Source organism: Channa argus, chromosome 14 (assembly GCF_033026475.1).
Source record: "Channa argus isolate prfri chromosome 14, Channa argus male v1.0, whole genome shotgun sequence".
NCBI lineage: Eukaryota > Metazoa > Chordata > Actinopteri > Anabantiformes > Channidae > Channa > Channa argus.
The window spans coordinates 24,881,018-24,892,328 of NC_090210.1; positions in this window are offsets into that span (position 1 = coordinate 24,881,018).

Here is an 11,311-nt window from a genome sequence, read left to right on the forward strand (position 1 = left end):
AATTGCTGCCCCGTTGTTGATCCGATCAACAGGACACTAGCTGTGGTTACATGGACAAAGTCTCTTCAGTCAGACTGAGATTCTGTTAAACTATTAACACAGACACTGATGTGATGTGTGTTTGCCTGCTCACAGTCTGCTTCTTTCTGCTGTGAAGTGTTTTATCTGCTGGAAGTGTAACATCTCTGAGAAGATTCAGGTCATTGAGTAGAAGAAGACCAAGATGGTCTTCAAATTTGTTATGGCAACAATTTTCACATTTCTACTTGTCTTTGTCATTAAGAAGTGATTTAAAAAGGAGGATTAGAGGAGGACTACAGCTCATCAATGAGCAATCCTGAAGACCCCACCCCTCCCGTTCAAGATTCAAAACAACTTTATTGATCTGTCGGTACAGCAGCTCTGTGTTTTCCTGTAGATTGATGTTGCCTTAACTGACCAGTCCAGTTTATGGCAAGGTGGAGACCCAGGTATTTCTACTAAGAAACTACTTCCACCCCCTCTCCCCGTATAGAAACAGGATTGACAGCAGTCCCGGACTTCCAGTCCACCACCAGTTCCTTTGTTTTACTGATGTTGAGCTGGATGATTGTGCTCACACCAGTTAACAAAACTGTCCACCACTGATCGATCGAGAAGAAAACTTCTGAAGGTGGCAGGACTCTGAGTTCTACCTGAAGTCAGACGTATACAGGGTGAAGAGAAAGCAAGATAGGACTGTCCCTTGGGAGGCACCTGTGGTGTAGGTCACACACAGTTCTGCAGAAGGACTCACTGGGGTCAGTCAGTCAGTGAGGTTGTTCAAAATCCAGGAAACCATGGGGATGTCAACTAGAATGCTCTTTAATTGCTCCCCCAGTAGGACAGGCTGGATTGTGCTAAAGGACTGGAGAAGTCAAAGAACATAATCCTTACAGACCCCCCGGGCTTGTCCAGGTGGGTGAGAGTATCTCCACCCCCAGCTGAGGCTGATAAGCAAACTGGAGGGGGTCCAGAAATGTATTCACCAGAGGCAGGAGGAAGTTCAGGACCAGTCTCTCCAACACTTTCATGATGTGGGAGGTTGCTGCCACAGGTCTAAAGTCACTAGGGACACTGGGGACACTGGGGACACTGGGGTGGGCCCCTTTCGGTACTGGCAACAGGCACAATGTTTTCCATCCCACAGACCCCCTCTCCAGCTGCAGACGCAGGTTGAAAATGTGCTGCAGACACCACATAGCTGTGGGACACAGGGTTTCAGTCCACACTCTCTGTCCACACTCCCCTCTGTCCTCTGGCTGCTGGTCTTTTATCCAGTGATGCTCTTCATGTCACTCCAGACTGCTCTGGTTTCCTTCTGTTGGAGCCTCTGCTCAAGCTTCCTCCTGTAAGCCCCCTTCCTCTCTTTGAGATTTACCGACAGCCGTCTCTGGACCTCTGTCACTGCTTCCCTGTCACCTGACCTCAGCGCTGCCTTCTTCTCATTCAGGATTACTTTAATGTCCTTGGTGACCCATAGCTTGTTGTTTGGGAAGCAGTGGACAGTTTTTGTTATTATACAGATGTCAACACAGAAGTTGATGTAATCTGTAAAGCAGCCTGTCAGTCCATTAATGTCCTCACCATCTGTCTCAGAACATCCCTGCAGGGGCATTTGTGGCCCCCCTCAGACCATCTTTTCACTGTTTTGGTGGTGGGGGGCTGCCTTTGAACAAGGGGTTTGTATTCAGGTAGGAGGTGGATCAGTTTCTGGTCAGACCAGCCCAGGGGCGGAAGGACAGACCTGAAGTCTTCTTTAACATTGGAGTGCATCAGGATCAGTGTCTTCTCCCCCCTGGTGTGGTAATCCACATACTGTGTGAAGGTGGGGAGGGTCTTGAAGAGAGTTGCATGATTAAAGCCACCAGAGATCATAAAGAGGGCGTCGGGATGTTGGGGCTGGAGTCTGGCTACGACCTAGAGTATGACGTCACATGCGCCCTCTGTGGAGGGAGGCATGTAAACGGGAATCAATATGACGTGTGGGACTCTCTGGGCAAATACTAAGGACGGGGGCCCACCACCAACAGTGACATGACCAGTATGACACCACCTGTGGTTGATGTACAGGTTGTTGGTCCTCACCAGTGCAGTCAACTCGTCACCTTGTTATCCAGTGTTTTCTTGTTTTCCTCCTTCTTTCGTCCGGGATGTTTAAAGTCCGAACGAAACTTAAATCCACGGTGCCGGTCTGCTGCAGCCCGATCGGCTGTTCCCGACCGGAAACAGAGCGGCTCCAGCTGCAAACAGCTAAAAAAGTTCCAAACATAAAAACTCCTCCAACCGCATGATCAGAGAGGGTCAGCTTCACACAGAGGCTGCTTATTATACTACAATATGAAAAAGGAAGAAACCAGCAAAGGAGAACACGTGTGACAGGCTGCGCAAAATAACTAAATACGTATGACAATAACTATTCTGATTGGATCCTCTGTTCCCATTAATGTGGTTACACGGTGCATTTTTTTATTCTGACTCTGATTATTTGTGGACGATCTGGGGAACCTGAGGATTCACGTGCTGCTGAGACACAGGTGAGACAGCAGCAACATCAACCCTGCGGCTTTAAACCCACTCATCTTTTTGCAGCAGTGTTTTGTTACTGTCCCTGTTTTATGTCTCTGTGTCTCTTTTGTTTTGATCTTCATAGTAAATCATGCTGTGCAGCTGAAACTGAACTTGAAGGTTTTCGATCAGTGGTGCTTCTTCCTCCATGATGTGACCAGTTTGTGGGCTGATTAGTGGCTGATAATTCTACCTTTTTGTTCCAGGTTCAGGTCCTGAAACAGTAAATCCTCTTTAATTAGTTCTATCGCATGTTCCTCTGCTTATTGATAACTAACATTACTCTGATTCTGTGTCTTGTCATTTTGTTCCATCATTTCATCAACATTTTCTTCTGTCCAATACTTTGGTGTATTAACAAGTACTTGTTAAATAATAAGTTGACATAGTTGTTCGACATACTGCGTCTGGTTAATTGGTTGGTTTTGTCTTTGTCAAATAGATCCAAACACTGGGAGCAAACAGCTGCGCTGCTGTTGAGTTTTTCTGAAGAAAAAAAGCGGAAAACCAGATGCATTTTAGTTTTATAACATTTTTAATAATAATAATATTTTAACAGATTATTGACATGTTGATCCCCCTGCTCTCTCCCCATTGATTGGGAGCCAGGTGTGTTTGTGTGGAGTTGATTCTCTTTTGGGTGGAGGCCTGAGGTAACACCAGCCTGCTGTGTCGAGGGAGACGTCAGTGTTCGTGTGGCCACACAGCATTTTATAAAGTCTACTGTGTTGGGGGGATATCGATGGATGTAGCAGCTATAGGTTTGGTTTTATGCTGTAAATATGAGTTATTTTAACGTAATAAGATAAAAAGTAATGTTTTAATTTTTTGGTGTAAATATTTGGTGTTTGTGTTGCAGTCATCATCGTCTGCTGCTGTCCGTGTGTTAAGTTTTGGTAAACTTGGTCCTTTAGGCCTTGTTTGACCGGTAGACAGAAAAATGTTGGAGTACGTCTTGTGAGGGACAAACTATTTCCTTTTACTTTTTCGTTTTGTTAATTATTTCTGTCTTGTGTTTTTTCCCACTTCACTGTCTTGCCCCGTTCCGGACAGGAGGGTTATTGGGAGTAGATGATAATAATTGCTTGGGTATTTCAAATAATAAAATTAAATATGGTGATTGTAAGTTTTCTTTTCTAAAGTATTTAGTGTTTGGGATTTGGGTCTCAGATGCTACAATATCCATCACTCACTTTGTTGGGAACAAAGAATTCATTGTGTTCAGTCCAAATCTTCAAAAAGTTACAAATTGGAAAACTTCCTCCATTTAAAGACAGTTTTTAGAATAACACCATGATCACATATTAAGACGTTTTACAGATTCTGAAATGTCATCCAGGAAATCAGTGGTCACGTGACTAAGACGTAGCTTCATTAATTATTATTATTATATTTTTAATTATTTTATATTATATTATATTATTATATTAATTCCTATGGTTTCACTGTATATGATTGTTTTATATGCAGGTCTTTTTATGGGTTTTAGCTTATTATACTGTCAGAAGTACATGAAATACAAAAGCATTAATATTCAGATATTTTATTATTTCTATTGCACAACTATGAAACCAGCTACTTACTGATGCTAAGTATATTATTCTTTAATCCAATTTATTTAACATTAAAATAACTGTTAATGACTCATAATTATCTTTGTCTCTTAGATTCAAAATGTAACTAGATAAAAAAAATTCACTGTGAATGTTTCACAACTCAAGCATTTTCCAAGTAATGATGAAAAAAGGTTTATTATAAAAATGTAAATAAGCTGAAATTTGTAAAAAGTTTGATGCTTAACTGTTTTAAAAAAGCAGAATCTTTTTGCCTCAAGCAGCTGTAATATGAAATAGTTGCATGAAAATCCTGGAAATTGTAAAAATGTACTTAGTTTAAGTCACAGCCATATTTTGGTGCAGATTTTTAAATTTAGTAACCACTGGTGAAGGTCACGAGGAATGAAACTAACTCAGTTTTAAATAGTTGAAAGTGAGGATGTGGCATCTTAGACACAGTCTAAGACACAATAAATGGGTTTACAGGCAGTTTTTAGACATGGCAGGTGGACAGAGGACAACAGAACAGTCCTTGTCTTCAGTCCCTGTGGACGTGAGGAGGCACTGAATCTGACAGTACAGTCAGGTTTCAGTGATACTGTATGAACATCTGGCGTAAAATAAGCTGCATGTGCACAACAACCAAGTTCAAGCCGCTCAGTATTAATTCACCACAGAGAACAGAGAAAACCACAGAGCTGTCAGTGGGAGAAAAGCAGCCATTCTGAATCTGAGAAAAGAAGGAAAAACAATCAGACATGGAACAAACATTGGGTTTAGCCAATACAACAATTGTGAATGTCATGAAACAGAGAAAGAAACCACTGGTGTACTGAGCGACATCCACAGAAGCTGGAATCCTGAACTTTCATTTGATATCTAGATTTTAATCTTTAACCCAAATGTGTCAGTGCACAGCAACAACAAATGAATTAGCCTGCTAACGAAGGTTCTGCTGGACAGATCGTTCGTGGCCCAAACGTATCCCAACATTCTTTGTGTGGCAGCAAAGCCCGAGCAATACAATGATCCAAATCCCCATTTAAAGCCACATTTCCCATGAATTCAGTAGCTTCCTGTCTGAAAACAGACCCTTAGTTCGGAGGTTTTCTCTTTAGCTGTGTGCTCTCTCGTGCAGTAAATGCAGATCTTGGCCAAAAACTTCAGTTTCACACTTTATTCTACTCGCTGTCACGTTTACATTCTGATCTGACCATAGTTTAATAAAACTAATTTCACTACCTGCTTAAAATAAATAGTTGCTGAATGAGAGATTTTTACAAGGATGTGACTCTGATTTCTGGCATTTAAAAGCTTTTACTGTGTGTGTGGAATTGGCTACATAGCTCTGCTTGCTCATGGTTGTTGTTGAGATGCAGCCGTCCTGACATCAGCATCACACTCTGTCTGCTGCATCATCACAGCTCTGACACTCAACACTGTACCAGCATGGAGACATGTGTCTGCAGACAGAGGACGTACACCGTTCATGTACGTGGCTGCAGTTATTCAGTAATGTGTGTCTGCAGGACATTTGTTGTTTTCTGCACAACAAACAGAATCGACAGTGAAATCACACTGTTCTCATGTTGCCAAAAGGAAACAGCACAGGTCACGTTACCACAGCCTCCAGGGTCTGAGTCTGGCATTTAAAAGCTTTTACATAGTGTGTGTGTGTGTGTGTGGAATTGGCTACATAGCTCTGCTTGCTCATGGTTGTTGTTGGGATGCAGCTGTCCTGACATCAGCATCACACTCTGTCTGCTGCATCATCACAGCTCTGACACTCAACACTGTACCAGCATGGAGACATGTGTCTGCAGACAGAGGACGTAATTCAATTCAATTCAATTCAACTTTATTTATATAGCGCCAATTCACAACAAAGTCATCTCAGGGCACTTTACAGAATAAAGTCAAGATTATAAAGATATATAAAGAGAACCCAACAATTCCCCCTGGAGCAAGCCATAGGCAACAGTGGAGAGGAAAAACTCCCTTTAACGGAAGAAACCTCCAGCAGAACCAGGCTCAGGGTGGACGGCCATCTGCCTCGACCGGTTGGGGTGAGTGGAAAGGGGAGAGAGAAAAGAACAGAGCAACAAAAAGCAATAACAAAACATCGGGCAGATTGGTAGGACCAGTAGCTTCACGCTGGAAGACACACAGCTTCAAAGCCGGGGGACACCTGCAGAAAGGGACAGAGAGAAGGGGACAGAGGAGGACAAAGACAACTACGGGAGAGAACACACAGAGTTAATAACATACAGTGGTGACAATTGCGGGATGAGAGGAGAGGAGAAATGGTCAAGAGGAGGAAAGGAGCCCAGTGCATTGGGGGGTGGGTCCCCCAGCAGTCTAAGCCTATAGCAGCATAACTATAACTAACTATATGCTTTATTAAAAAGGAAGGTTTTAAGCCTAGACTTAAAAGTAGAGAGGGTGTCTGTTTCCCGAATGTGAACTGGGAGCTGGTTCCACAAGAGAGGAGCTTGATAGCTAAAGGCTCTACCTCCCATTCTACTTTTGGAAATTCTGGGAACCACAAGTAGGCCTGCATTCTGAGAGCGAAGTGGTCTACTGGGATGATATGGTGCTATGAGGTCTTCTATATATGATGGAGCCTGACCATTCAGAGCTTTATATGTAAGAAGCAGGGTTTTAAATTCTATTCTACATTTAATGGGAAGCCAATGGAGAGAAGCTAGTGAAGGTGAAATATGATCTCTCTTGCTAGTTCCAGTCAGCACTCTTGCTGCAGCATTTTGGATTAATTGCAGGCTCTTTAGCGAGTTACTGGGGCATCCTGAAAGTAGGGAATTACAGTAGTCCAACCTAGAGGTAACAAATGCATGGACCAGTTTTTCGGCATCACTTTGAGACAGGATGCTCCTAATTTTGGCAACGTTCCGTAGGTGGAAGAAGGCTGTTCTAGAGATTTGTTTTATATGTGAGTTAAAGGACAGATCCTGATCAAACATAACTCCAAGGTTCCTTGCAGTAGTACTGGAGGCCAAACTTATGCCATCTAGTGTAACAATATGGTTGGACATCATATCTCTGAGATTTTTGGGCCCAAATACTATGACTTCAGTTTTGTCTGAGTTTAAAAGTAAAAAATTGTGGGACATCCAGGCCTTTATGTCTTGTAGGCTTGAAGCTTTATTAACTGATTATTTTCATCTGGTTCCATAGATAAATATAGCTGGGTATCATCAGCATAACAGTGGAAATTTATGGAGTGTTTTCTAATAATGTTGCCTAAAGGAGACATATATAAAGTAAAAAGTATTGGTCCTAACACAGAGCCTTGTGGAACTCCATAGCTAACCTTTGTGTGCATGGAGGATTCATCATTAACATGAACAAATTGAAATCTATCAGATAGATAAGATTTAAACCAACCTAGTGCAGTTCCTGTAATTCCAATTTCATGTTCCAGTCTCTGTAATAAAATGTTATGATCAATGGTATCAAATGCAGCACTAAGATCTAACAGAACAAGTATAGAGATGAGTCCAGTATCTGAGGCCATGAGAAGATCGTTGGTGACTTTTACCAGTGCTGTTTCTGTACTATGATGAACTCTAAATCCTGACTGAAAGTCTTCATACAAATTATTCCTATGAAGGTGATCACATAATTGTTTTGCGACTACTTTTTCAATTATTTTAGAAATAAAGGGGAGATTAGATATTGGTCTGTAATTGGCTAAAACACCTGGGTCAAGACAGGGTTTTTTAAGTAATGGTTTAATTACAGCTACCTTATAGGCCTGTGGTACATAGCCTGTTTCTAAAGATAGATTGATGATATCTAATATGAATGTATCTATTAAGGGTAAAGCTTCCTTGAGCAGCTTAGTTGGAATAGGGTCTAGCAGACAGGTTGTTGGTTTAGATGAGGTAATAATTGAAGTTAGCTCAGAGAGATCTATGGGTAAAAAGCAGTCTAACAGGGATTGGGGCCTTATCGATGATTCTAGCACTGCTGTACATGAAGATCTATCTGTAATTTTTGGGGGGAGGATCTGGTGAATTCGTTCTCTAATAGCTACAATTTTATTCATAAAGAAGGTCATGAAGTCATTGCTGCTCAAAGTTAAGGGAAAACTAGGCTCAACAGAATTATGGCTCTTAGTCAGCCTGGCTACAATGCTGAACAGAAACCGGGGGTTGTTCTTGTTTTCTTCTATTAATGATGAATAATATGCTGTTCTGGCATCACGGAGAGCTTTTTTGTACGTTTTTAAACTATTTTTCCAGGCTAAATGAGATTCTTCTAACTTTCTGGAACGCCACTTCCTTTCTAACTTTTGTGTTTCCTGTTTTAAGTTGCGTGTTTGTGAACTATACCATGGAGATCGCCTCTGCTGGTTTACTGCCTTCTTTTTCAGAGGGGCAACACTATCGAGTATTGTACGTAGTGAGGCTGCAGAATTGTCAACAAGATAATCTACTTGTGCAGGAGTAACATAAGGAGACTACTTTCCATTGTATTAACATATGGTGAAGCAAATGATGAAGAAATAATTTCTTTAAATTTGTTGACAGCTTTTTACCTTAAGCATCTGCTATAGTGGAATTTTTCTATAACTGCTATATAGTCTGTTATTGTAAATTCAAATGTTATTAAAAAATGGTCAGACAGAAGAGAGTTGTGAGGAAATATGGTTAAATTATCTGCTTCAATTCCATACGTAAGAACAAGGTCTAACGTGTGACTAAAACAGTGAGTGGGTTTATTTACATTTTGGGAAAAACCAATTGAATCTAGTAATGAATTAAACGCAGTGCTCAGACAGTTACTGTCAGCATCTACATGAATGTTAAAGTCACCCACTATAATGACTTTATCTGTACTAAGCACTAAATCAGATAGAAAATCAGAAAATTCAATCAAAAACTCTGAATAAGGGACTGGAGGACGGTACACGATAACAAATAATAGTGGTTTTTGCGTTTTCCAGTTTGGGTGTGAAAGGCTAAGAGTAAGACTCTCAAATGAGTTATAACTATGTTTAGGTCTAGGGTTTATTGATAAGCTACAATGGACACCATTCATGTACGTGGCTGCAGTTATTCAGTAATGTGTGTCTGCAGGACATTTGTTGTTTTCTGCACAACAAACAGAATCGACAGTGAAATCACACTGTTCTCATGTTGCCAAAAGGAAACAGCACAGGTCACGTTACCACAGCCTCCAGGGTCTGAGTCTGGCTGAGGACCTTTGCTGGATGTCTTAGACCCTCTTTTCAGAGACCCAGAGACTTACTGGTCCCTGGTAAGAATTCACAAGTACAGATGCTGATGGATCAACAGTTTTTAAAAACCCATTTTCACTTCAGATCTGTTGCTTTATTTTTTTAGTTATACGATATTTGTTTGAACCTCTTTTAGCTCAGAGCTAAACTCTTCAGGTTCTATCTTAAAGCTACAAATAATAAAACATTTCTACACTCAACAGATTTACACTGATCAGCCACCACATTATAACTGATGTTCTTAATAATGTTAAAGAAAAGAATGAACCCAGTATGCCGTAGACTTTTTTCAGTTTTCTCCCAGAGTTACTTTACTATGTACATCTGTACATGTGAATGACTGGGTCAGTGCTCTGATTTTGGGGGTGTGGCCCAACGCAGCACATCCATAGATCAGGGCCCACTTCATATCAAAGATAATGTGGACTAATTAACTAAAGACATTTGTCCACACCTCTGAATTCATTTTGCTGTTACCATCATGAGTTCAATCATCAATGAAGATCAGTGAGTCTGTTCCAGAAGCAGCCATGCAGCTCAAACCATGACACCACCTCCACTGTGCTTCACAGATGTCTGGTGTGAAGACCGACTGTGTAAAGTCTAACGAGTCTACCTGCACAAGTCCACCGAGCAAGGACATCAAAACCACACTTTACTTCTTCTGTTTCTCTACTCTTTGTGTTACCATATGTTTTAAGCAGATCCCTGTTCTTCTTCACAGACGCAGGACATGGCGTCCTACTAGAAGACTGGTTTCCCACCTTTTGCCCTGTGGAACTGCCAGCCTGCAGTGAACAAGGCCGACTTCATTCCAGCCTTCTCTCACACTTCTCACTCATCAGGTCAGAGGGGTGGAACTGGACTTCTTGTCGATGACACCTGGACATGTTGCTCTCCCTCTTCCCTGAAGATGGCACTACTCTCATCGTCATGGGAGACCTGAATATCCAACTGGACAAACCACAGGCGCCTGACGTGTTTGGTCATATGTGTGCAGAAGAGCAGAGTCTGGTCTCCACTCCTCTGATCCACAAAGCTGGCAACAACCTCGACCTCATCCTCCCCGGAACTGCACAAACAACAGGAGGGACCAAGATGTCACTCCTCTGCATTTATCGGATCATTTCTTCATTCAACTCACAGTCTTCATCCCTAGACCTTCCCATTCTCCCTCCACACTTTTATTTTTGCCCCAAACACAGGACCTCTCCATCCTCGCTGCAGATGCTGCCACAGACAGCCTCTGCACTTTCATCATATCTGGATAGTCTCTGTCCCATGTCTTCGAGACCCGATCGTCCCTCAGCTTCTAATCCATGGCTCACTGACTGGATCAGTGAGCAACCTAAATTTACAACATAACAAAATTCATCAAAGTACGTTTCAGTAAAATAATGAAAATCATATTAGTGCAGAAGTTTGCATCCCCCTTGATAAATGAATTAAAAAGTTACTTTAATTTCTGATGAAGGATTTGTAATAGAATTTGTAATAGTTGAGTGTGCATTTAATATTTTGGATTAAAATTGTTTTTTTTTTATCATTTTGCTATTTCATAATGAGACGATGCAAAGCTTTGCACCCAACTGTACAATCATCATGAATAACTTGTCCTACCCACCATCACGGTTCCAGAGATCTGGACCTCTGTACTAATTCTGAGATACATATAATACAAGTCCCCTAAATATAACTCTGCTTTGGTGCTACGAAGATGTTTTACAACACCAGGAAAACCAACTGTATCATATGACGATTACCATCTTGCTGCTTTACCACAGGTGGAGTGAATGATCTCGTCCTTACTACAAAATTCAACACATTGAATTAACTAGCTACCTAATGGTCCCAAAGACAGATGTTAAAACATCAACCAGCTGAAAAGCTTTTTATTAATTTTAGT